The sequence below is a fragment of the Nicotiana tabacum genome, chromosome 14, assembly GCF_000715075.1.
Source record: "Nicotiana tabacum cultivar K326 chromosome 14, ASM71507v2, whole genome shotgun sequence".
Lineage (NCBI taxonomy): Eukaryota > Viridiplantae > Streptophyta > Magnoliopsida > Solanales > Solanaceae > Nicotiana > Nicotiana tabacum.
The window spans coordinates 68,357,840-68,369,566 of NC_134093.1; the positions used below are offsets into that span (position 1 = coordinate 68,357,840).

General features: G+C 37.5%; 1 non-coding gene across 1 annotated transcript; it reads right to left on the minus strand.

Annotated features, from left to right (window-relative positions):
• Positions 1–1,721: 1,721 nt before the first annotated feature.
• LOC142169273 (small nucleolar RNA R71) lies at positions 1,722–1,828 on the minus strand. Its single transcript, XR_012698982.1, has one exon. It is a non-coding gene; the product is annotated as a small nucleolar RNA R71 (small nucleolar RNA).
• Positions 1,829–11,727: the final 9,899 nt, after the last annotated feature.

Below are 11,727 nucleotides of genomic sequence, written 5' to 3' on the forward strand. Positions count from 1 at the left end.
GCTATCCTCGCATTGCACAAAAGGCACACACAACACTCAATTTTCCTTTTCAATTTAGATTGCATTAGGCTACCTCGTAACTACTCTAGGTGATACAAATATACCATGAAACATCTTTTGAAGGGGGTTCACATCTTTTGAGGCAAGGAACATACATTCCGACGATTGGTAGAGTGAATAAGTCAACTTCAAAGTAGATTTGTTGTGAACAGGGGCAGTACCAACTACGACTAGTTCTTCCTTTATTTCTTGTTCCTTTACGACTTTGAACTATTGTTTTAAAAACCAAATTAAGAGTTGCTAAGTTTTTTAGTTTTGAGGTTGTGGTTGAACCTGAATCTTGATGTTTGTTGATTATTATCTTGTTAATAAAAATTATCATCATTGGTTGTTTCTTTAATTCTAGGTTTAATTTGTAAATTGTGTGGCCACCAATTTACCTACAATCTATGCTAACTTGGGAAAACCATATTTAGATTAGAGTAGAATTAAAGAGAGCTTGTTTCTGAACCTGTGTCTCGGGGAATGATTCCACGGTTAGGATAGGATATACCTAGCAGTCTTACTCAGTTGAATGTCATGCTATATTCGTTTTTTATAGATTCAATACCATCGAGTTATAGGATTGATATATCTTGGATAGACAGATAGTACTGTAGGAGCATGCCATTCATATGAATGATCCGGTCTGCTCAGCCGGGTTTACTCGGTTGAGCGCCGGTCGCGCTCCCCGAGTTTGGGGTGTGACAATAAATCGATCATAACCCTAAAATCTTTATCTCAATTAATTAAACCATAATCATAAACAATTGCATTCTTGTTAGTTTAGTTCAATTACCTATTTAAATTTTACAATAGTATTTTAGTAGCAACCACTACTCTTTGATAACCTTGAACAGATAATCGATTTTAGTTTTCTTAGGTCACGATAAAGGTTAAGTCTCTATGAGTTTGACATTTGATTTTTAATAACTTTAATTCCTATGGACCACATACACTTGCGTGTGCTTGGGGACCAATAAGTTGTTGGCACTATCATTGCGGACTTAAAAGTAGATTGTTTATCTAAGTTGAGCTTTTATTTGTTTTCTGTTCAAATTTTTAGTTTTCGTATTTTTACCTGAATCATCTTAGGTACTACGGAGTGAATGTTAGAGGAAAAGGATGAGGATAAAGATATTTGCACCCTTTTATATTGAACTAGAAAGAACATTCCATAAAATTTTAAAAGGCAACAAAAGCAGCTAAGGAAGCTGAAGAAGCAGCTAAGGCGAATTTAGAAGTAGATGAACCAGCTAATGCACTAAGTTAACAATTTTTGATCTCTTGCAACCTTTAGCAATGGAAAATATTGAGCGAGTAGTGATTGAAGCTGCGAGACCTAGCCTTGCAAATATGACACAAACTATCATTAATCCTGCAGTTACTGATAACTTTGGGCTGAACAGACATTGTGCAACTGGTGCAATATTGCTCAAGGTCAATATGTTGGGATATTATATGAAGATAGGCAACGTCATATTCTGAATTTGCTGGTGATAACAGACACCTATAATTCTCTAGGTGTCTCATCGGACTACATCAGATTGATATTATTTTCCTTTTCATTGCTAGGGAAAGCAAAAAAATAGTTATAGAAATAACCGACAATCTCGATAAAAAATTATGATGACTTAGTTCAGAAATTCTTGATCAAATTCTTCCCCTCTAGGAAGACAAAATCGCTAAGAATCCAAATTGCTGGATTTTAGCAGAGAGAGTGTGAATTCCTTCGTCAAGCTTGGGATAGATTTATGAAGCTGCTAAGAGATTTTCCACATCACTGTTAGCTGGTTGAGTTTTGGACACGCTTTCATAGATTGTTAGACGATACTCTAAAGATATATTTGGACTCAACTTATGGAGGTATGTTGTCACGACCCGGAATTCCACCCTCGGGACCGTGATGACGCCTAATATTTCACCTGCTAGGCAAGCCAACGTTAGCTATATTTATTAACCAGTTTTAACAATTCAAATCAAATGATGATAATAACAACTGAATAGTCTAAAATAAGGTGATAAACTACAGAACGACGTAATCAAAACACAATCTCAGAAACTGGAGTCACAAATACATGAGCGTCTAGAGTACTACAGATAAAAGTCTGAATAAACACAACTATCTGAATCAAAATATACAGCAAAAATGTCATAAAAGGGGACTTCAGGGCTGCAGATGCCGTACAGCTATACCTCAAGTCTCCACAGGTAGATGGATCTGAGCATATCTACTGAATACCGCTAGGACCCACTCCGAAATCTGCACAAGAAGTGCAGAGTATAGTATGAGTACAACCGATCTCATGTACTCTGTAAGTACCGAGCCTAACCTCGACGAAGTAGTGACGAGACTAAGGCGGGCCACTTACAATAACCTGTAACCAGTAATAATAATAATAACAGGAGCAAAGCAGTAAACACATGAAAACAAAGTCAAAATCCAACTACCAGAGAGCCCAGAATAACAAGTCTCATAGTATTATAACACAACACCGAGGCAAATCCAACAATCACGAACAAGTACCACATATACACTCTGTTGTGGCACACAACCTGATCCCACCATATCACCATCTGTCAATATCATAATCCATCCTTATTCCACTATTTTGATTTATTACCTTTCAATTTTCGTTGCGGTGTGCAACCCGCTCCCTAAAAAATTTTAATCAACATAAAGAATTCAACAACTAAATTTCTAAGAGTTTCTACATCAAGAGGGTAAATGTACAAGGCAACAAGGAACCACACAATAATCAAAGAATCTCTAACAACTCAAAGTCTCAACTTTACCAATTCATCGGTATCTAACAACTAAACAACTCACACAAATTAAACCACATTATTGAATGCAACAAATACCACAAATCAAGAGAAACAATTAAGGCATGTGACAATTTAAGTATGCAATTAAAGCAAGTAGAAACAAGTAATAAATAAGCATGGAGTCATGAAAGGAACGGATAAATTAAGGCAAATGAATGACTAAATGACAAATACCAATTATGGCATAGAAGTCAAATAAAGGTATGTAACGATTAAGGCATAGAAGTCAAACAAAGGCATGTAACAATTAATGCATGAAGCAAGATATATCATGGAATGAACTAAAATATGGAAATAAATATCATGTCGGCATATATACACTCATCACCTCGCATATACGTTATTTTTCCACATAATTCACATAACTCATAGTTCAAGTATTCCTAATTGCCTCAAGTCAAGTTTGGACCCAACACTTACCTCACTCCGCGAATTAAAGCAATCAACCAACCACGACCTTGCCTTTCGAACAAGCCTCCAGACCAACAAAATCTAGCAAATTATCGATCAAACGATTCCAAATAAGCTTTAGAAACTACCCATCAATGAAAAAGGTTCAGTTTTGATCATTTTTGAAAAAGTCAACAAAAGTCAACCCCGGGCTTGCTTGGTCAAAACTCGAGGTTCAGACAAAAACCTGATTACCCATTCACCCCGAGCCCGGTTATATGATTTATTTCGAAATCCGACACCAATTCAAGGTCTAAATCTCAATTTTTACAAAATCCCTAATTTCTACCCAAATCCATAATTTCTACCATGGAAATCCTAAATTTGATGTTGAAATCTCATGAAAAGTAATGGAGAATTGAAAAGAATTGGATTAAAGTCACTTACCAATGAATTTGGGAAGAAACATCTCTTGAAAAATTGCCTCTAGAGTTTTTAGGGTTGATAAATGGTGTAAAACGAGCTAAGTCCCGATTTCCTCTCTTTTACCTAGATGCAGATGCCGCAATTACAAAGTCTTGTTCAAATTGCAAACATCACAAATGCGAGACATGGGTTAAAAATGTGAACCCTATATCACAAGAACTAAAGTCGCAAATGCAACAAATTGATCGCAAATGCGAATAACCAGCCTTCAAAAATACGGCCAATATCTTTGCAATTGCGAAAAAGTCCTATTTTGCCAGGCATCACAAATGTGACCATGTGAATGCAAAAGTGATCTTGTGCTATTAGCAATTGCAAAACATTTCCTCGCAAATGCAAGCCAGACCTCGCAAATACGAGATCTGCTTCAGAACACCAGAGCTGGAAGGACCCTAGCTGACTTCAAACCATCCAAATTCATCTGAAACATGTCTGAATCTCACCCGAGCTTACCTGGTATCTTGGGGACTTCACATTTCCTCGTTTCTTGCCTGGTGTCTTGGGGAACAAAGAAGCAGAACTCAGTGTCTTTATCCACAGTTGAAGCAGAATATGTGACAACAGCATCTTACTGTCCTTAATTACTATGGATAAGACAACAGCTAAGGGACTATGGTATTTTTATTGATTGTGTTCCTATTTTCTGCAACAATACCAGTGCCATAAATATTTCTAAAAATCCTTGTCAGCATAAGAGAATAAAGAACATTGATATCAGACATCACTTTCTTAGAGATAATGTTGAAAAGGGAAACATCTCAATCAATTTCTGTAAAAATGAAGGTCAAATAGAAGACATATTCATTAAGGCACTGACTATGGAAGAAACAGACTAGAACTGAGATTAATTAACACTTCCAACTAGGTTGAACCCCAATGATTGGCTAGAAAAGAATTTATTAGTTGTAGATAACTGAGTATAAAATGCTTGATTCAGTCTCGTGTTTGTCATAAACACAAACACTCGCCTAGAAAGTCTAGCCGATGACGATGTCTCATGATACTAACTTACTGTGCTGAAGCATTATTGCAGAAATGACTAAAGAGTTGCTAAGGAGTTGGTTTTTGGACTTAGGTATGTGCCATCTTGTCTTAAAATCATTAAAACTTAATAACTAAAATTACTGCTACTCTCAGAATTTATAACCCTGTTAGCATCACTCCTAGTTATTTTCAAAGTCAAGGAGAAAGGGGGAATCCTAGAGCAATTAGAGTTTAATTACTTCTGAAAGTCCAGCAGTCAAAGGTAATCGTTGTTAGAATCCCGTTAGAACTCAAATTCATTACCTTCTATCTTTCAGTCAAATCAGGACTACCCTCTTTAATCCTCTTATTATACATCTCTCAAACCTTACTATTCCTCTCAAACCCTAAGCAAGAACCAAAGAAAAATCTCTCGTTCTCTCAGTACCATGACAAAGTCAAGCCAAACTTCCTCAAAGGCAAAATCTTCATCTAAAACTGAGGCAAGACCCAAAATTATGAAGCCCAAGCTTAAGAAAATTGCAAAATCAACCAGTGAATCTGCACCCGCACCTGTTGCTTTTCCACCCATACCCTCTGTTATACCTACGCCATCATTCTCTGCTACTATTACACCTGCAATTTCTACCTCTACTGGACTTTCATCCCCAAAACCAACTGCCCATGCACCTGTATCTGTTCCCAAAATCACCTACAAAACTACTAAGATCAAGGCTACTTCATGAAAATCTGTTAAGAGTGACAATGTGGTGATTTGTGCTGGTGGTAAGGGGGAACTAGTAGTTAAGGAAGTTGTGGCTCAGGGGGAGTCTACGTGTGTCACGGCTGATAAGGTAAAATCACCTCCATCAAAGCTTGATGTTCTAGTTTCTGCTATTGAGGTTACCCCTTTGGATATTGTTGCACCCATGAGTGACAAACCACATGTAGAGGATACTACTGTAGAAACTGAAGTTGTAACTCAGGAGAAAATTATGGACACTATTGATAATATACCTGTGGTTGAGGGGGAAGGGGAGAAAGAAACAGAGAATAAAGAGTCTTCTGATAGTACCTCTTATAGTTGGACTGAGGATAAGTATGATGAGGAAGTTCATGGGGAGGAAGGAGAAGGATCTAGTCATGAGGAGCACTAGGTTCAGGAAATGGCTCATAGTATTGATTAGAAGAAGAATGAGAATGGGGGGGGGAATCAGTTGAGGAAAAAGAGCAACTAGGTGAACAAGTGGGAGACTCTGCAGAAGAAGAAAAAGAAATTTAGGGAGAAGGAGACTCTGAGAGTAAGGGTGATGAAGATGAAAAAAAAAAGTGAAAGTGAGGGTACTGATCCTGAGAGTAAGGAGGAGAATACTAGTGGGGAATCTGAAGGCTCTATGGCTATTGGGAACATAGTCATAGCCCATTTAGAAGAATTTCGTGGAGAGGAAAGGCCTTCGTTAACTTCTTCTGCTGGAGATGAGGAGGTTGACAGTGATAAGGATGATTTGCCCTTATCTGAGGTAGGGAAAAAGGGCAGGAAGGCCCCTGTGAGATCTACAAAATTAGTTTCCCAGGCAAGAAAGGAAGTGGATCCTCGTGTTAGGACTCCTCTCACCAGGAGCAAAAGAAAAGCTGTTGATGAGCAGATGATCAAGGAATTTAGGGGTGCCAAGAAAACAAGACAGCAAACTCCTGTTACTGAACCTTTAGTTAAGTCGGATGAAGAGGATGAATCTGGTCCTTCTCTGCAGGTCAAGAAACCACTAGTAAAAGGGCTACTGTTAAACACACCAGGGCAACTGCCACCTCTAAGAAGGCCAGCAAAGGAAAGAAAAAAAGGGCTTTACCTCCTATGATTGACAGGCTGACTGAATTCAAGAATAGAAATGTGTTGAATGGGAAGATACTTGCAAATATAGATGATAAGGGTATGGCCCAGTTGGTTGAAAAGCGTGATCTGCAGGGATGGAGACATATGTTTGTCAAGCCCTTTCCCCCTGTATATGTGCCTGTTGTAGTTGAGTTTTATTCAAACTTCCAATTTGATGGCAAGGTGGCAAAGAGTTTTCTAGGAGAATTTGATATGGAGTTTGATACTGAAGAGATTGGGCTACTACTAAACATTCCTTCCCTAGGATTTCACAACTATCTGAAGAAGAAGTGGCTAGCTATAGACAATGATATTGACACGTGCATTGTATTTACCAGGAAAGTTTCTCAAAAGTTTGAGTTGGATGCTCCCTAGGAGGTGTACAAGACTGACATGACTCCTTTTCACAAACTACTATTTCACTTTGTGAAATCTTGCATTCTGCAGAGATTTGAGATGAGCCATGAGGCCACCCTACTTGACATAGCTGTTATGAAACTACTGGATACATGTAGAGCCATAAACTTTCCCAACCTGATTAGTCAGCACTTGGCAAGGGCTGCAGACACGTCCAAGCCTAAGCATGCTATGCCTTATGGCTTCATGCTAACTGAGTTGTTTGACAAACTCAACATTGCCTTGCATGAGCTAAATTTTGGGAATCACAATGATGTTATGGATGCTGTTACACTCAAGTAGTGTGGTTATGAGGAGATCAAGGCTAGAGGGCCAACAGGTTCTGCCATTTTACCTTGTAGCATCAGGGTAACCGAGCTCTATAAAAGGTTGGAATTGGCTCTAGAGGAGAATGCTAAGCTTAAAGAAGACAATGATGAACTGAGAAAAGAAACCAAGCAACTTAGGAAGGAGCTCAGAAAAGACAGAGAGGCCTATGCCCAACAGATTGCCACCCTTGTGAAAGCCTTGACCCCCTCCTCTTATTACCCCTGATCTTGGTCCTTTACCACTAGTCTCCAGTTTGTTTTGTTAACCCAGTGGTGCAATTTTTTTTTGTTATTATAGTTCTGAGTAGGTTGCAGGTTGTTTCAGATTATTTTGTTCTAATGTTTTAGCTTAAGGCCATGGGCTTAATTTGGCACTACTTAATGAACTCTCCTATGTTTTTTACATGCTTCTCACATAGTTTTATCATCATCACAGTTTATTTGTCTTGATATTTATTGTGCTTGTGCTATATCCTCGATGGCCATGAATCTTGCATTAACTATGCTTGGACTGTCTAACAGCTTTTTGTTTTTATGATGATGCTAAAAGGGGGAAGATAAAGTTGTGGGTGCTTGATGTACTTGCTCTGATCACATTGTGTTATTGTTATAAGATGATTAATTACCTGGTTTATGCGCACAAAGTTTGTCATCATCAAAAAGCGGGAATTTATTGAGTATTGGGATTTTGATGTATAACAAAGTGTGTCCAGAGAATGTGCGCTAAAAACCAGGTCCTCGAGGTACTTGATGAAGTACACTAAGAACCTGGTCCTCAAGGTCGCTGTTGAAGGTTCTTACAAGGCAGCAACTTTCTTACAAAGTTACTCTAGTCCGAGATTGTTGGAAGAAGACTGTTAATGTGATAAGGGCCGTTGTCCAAGAATATATGTTCCCATAAGTGATAGACAAGAGTCACAAGATTTGTGGAGTCCTTGGAACTGTATGAGTCTTATCAAATTAGAAGTTGACTATGCATAGGACTCCTAAAAGATCTCGGAGCTCAGTGAACTTAAATACTTTCCTGATAAATTGAGGATAATTATACTTTTGCATGTCAACTTTGGAACTACATTTTCAACAGTCAAGTTGATTACTAGTCTTAGTATTCTTCTTGAGTCAGTTAGTGAATGTGTATTAGGAAATCAAGTTGAAATCAAGGTGTCATACATAATCTGTGTTAGCACTTTAAAGTGTGTGTTAGCACTTTAAGGTTTTGTAGTCAACACGTTGGAAAGTAAGGTCAACACATTAAAAAATAGGGTCATCATATTTTGAAAGAAATTGTAGTAAGTATAAATAACGAGATTATGTATTATTCCTTTCTTCACCACATTGGAGTATTGAGAGCTTAGTTTTGAAGGATTTTGACCTAGATTTTCAGCTACAAATTTGAGATAAGAAATTCTAACCTAAATATATGATTCTCACATGAATCTATCACAAGTGTAACATCAAAATATGAATTTGATCAATAGAAAAATGAGTTTTTTGACTAAAACTTAAGAGAGTTGACTTTTGTGGGTTTGAACATAGAAATTGTCTCATATTTGAAAATAAATTGCATATTTGGATTCGAGAGGTTGTGGCCACTAAAATTTGAATTTAATCTCAAATTTTGACCATGTGGGCCCTTATTAACGTTTTTGTTGACTTTTGAGATTTTGATAAGATTGAATCTTTTTCACATGAGATTAATTCCTATAGCCGTATTTGACCCCGTCGAGTATTCTTTGGATAGATTATGAATATTGGAGGCCATAGAGAAAGAAAAGAGTGGATTTTGAAGAATAGAGCTAGCCCGGGTTAGAGGTAAGTGTCTCGCATAACCTCGACTAGAGGGAATTTTTCCAAATATGGACTTATTTTCTAGATGCTTTGTGGTTGGAGATGACGTATATGCAAGGTGACGAGCGCATATACGAGTGCCAGTTAGGGCATGTGGATTCACGTCCTTATTTTGAGGTATCAGTTAGGGCATGTGGATTCACATTTATGTCTTGATGTATCAGTTAGGCATGTAGATTCACGTTCCTATTTTGTATGTGGATAAGGATCCATCCCTCTAGAGTTGCCCTTCCATGCTTCTATCTTGGTGCGTAAATGCGGGTTTGTGAAAAACTGATAGGTTTTTTGGTTTGAGAAATTGATGAGTTTAAGCATAAATTTGAAAGTTCTATTTAATTTGAGTGATCCCTTATGTATGTTCATGCATTCTTGCTGTCATGACCCAAAATCTCACCAAGTCGTGATGATACCCAACCCAACCCACTAGGTAAGCCAAACAACTAGAAACACAACTCAAATAAAATATCATCAATAATCAATGAATAACGTAGCTAAATTTTCTACAATATCCCAAGGACCGATAGTACAATTCATGAGTCACTAAGATTTAGATTTACAAAGTTGGTATGAAGAATAAATACAATATTTATTTGAATATACATAAACAAAAGTACAAATACTAAACTACCAAGAACAAGTGGTAGCTTATATATGGAATGTAGGCACGCATTCAATGCTAGCCTTTATCATCCACAACAGCTCATCTCCAAGATCTGCACATAAGGTGCAGAAATATAGTATGAGTACAACTGACCCCATGTACTCAGTAAGTATCCTGACTAACCTCGGTGAAGTAGTAACGAGGGTTCAGGTCAAGGATACTCACTTTACATAACCTGTACAACTCAATAACATATACATATTCCTAGCAAAAATATCGAAATCTAAGCCTGAAGCTCGGATAAGGCCATCGGTGCACATAGAGAAGATATGCACAAACATTTTAACCAACTAACATATTGGCATATAGAGAAGATACACATTTAATATCAAATAACTTGTCAACAATTTTATATAGAGAAAATATGAATGAAATATCGAATACCATCAACAACTTGCATATAGAGAAGATAGACATGAAGTAACAATAATTCATCACAAGTTGCATGTAGAGAAGCTATGCATAAGCAAGTCAAGTAACACTGGCTGACATATGGAGAAGATATGTATCGTGAGTTATTTCATCAAATAATGCAATATATAGAGAAGATATGCATAAAAGGCATGTGTACATTCTGGAGCTAGCATATACAGAAGATACGCAATGAAAATAATGTATACATCCAAGGAGTTTGTATATAGAGAAGGTACACAAAATCCAACCACTGGGCAGTTTTCTATAATCCGCATGTACATCATCAAGGAGAAACATGAGAGGATGATCCTAGGGGGATGGATCCTTATCCACATGCTGCACAGACAACTCACATGCTATAATCATAACCACTACACGGATAAATCATGTGCCATAATCCCAACAATCGCACGGACAACTCACGTGCTATCAATCCAGTCCATCATGTAAAAAACATATACAAGGTTATATGTATATAGTCAACAGATATCAAATCACATACTCATGGACTAAGGAAAAAATCATGCTAAGGTGTATGCATGTGCAAAGTGTACAATTATAGCTCAGGTTAGGTGGGTACGCCATATAGAAACGAGTATCATGACCAAACAGAAAATCAAGTCCTACACATGATTTGAGAAGTTCATGTAGTCATTCAAACATATAAAGCATGATAGCAGGAATCACAATATCCAAAACAAGGCATGATATAGCCTAAAGACTACTCTAGTCATGAATCGTACATTGCACCCGCATATACACTCGTCACTTCGTATATACATTGCTTCTCACATATTCTAATTAGAAAAATAAGGTCATATCCTAAGGGTTATTCCCTCAACAAGATTAGGCAAGATACTTACCTCATCTGGACTAGCCTTCAGCCTCAAATCACATCAAGACCTCGCTTTAGCCCCCCAATCACGCAAATCCAATCCAATCATCAACCAAGGAAGTCAAGAAATGCTATAGGAAGCGATCCCAATCCATAAGAATTCGATCTTTTAATTAATTTCTAAAAATATCAACAAAAGTCAACACGAGCCAGTGTGCCCAAATCCGGAACCAATACCAAATCCTGATGACCCATAACTTGCCTAGTCAAAATATGTGATTAGATTCCCAAATCGAGTCCAAATCGGTACTCAAATCCCCAAAAATATATTCTCTTAAACTGTAGGCAAATACCCTAAATTTCATCTCAAAATTCCATATTTTAGATATTACTAATTCATGTAAATTTTAAAATGATACCATAAATGAGTAAAAATCACTTACCCCAAAGTCTTGAATGAAATTCTCCATGCAAAATCTCCCCACTCCAAGTCTAGGGTTGAAATTATGATAGAATGAGTCAAAATCCCAAAATAACATCTTAAATAAGTCTACCCAGGGATATCCTTTGCGAACGCGGCCCAATCCTCGCTTTCGCGAAGCACATCACTGCCGCTTCCAAAACCTCAAACGCGATCAAGGAACATCACACGCGATTGCAAAACTCT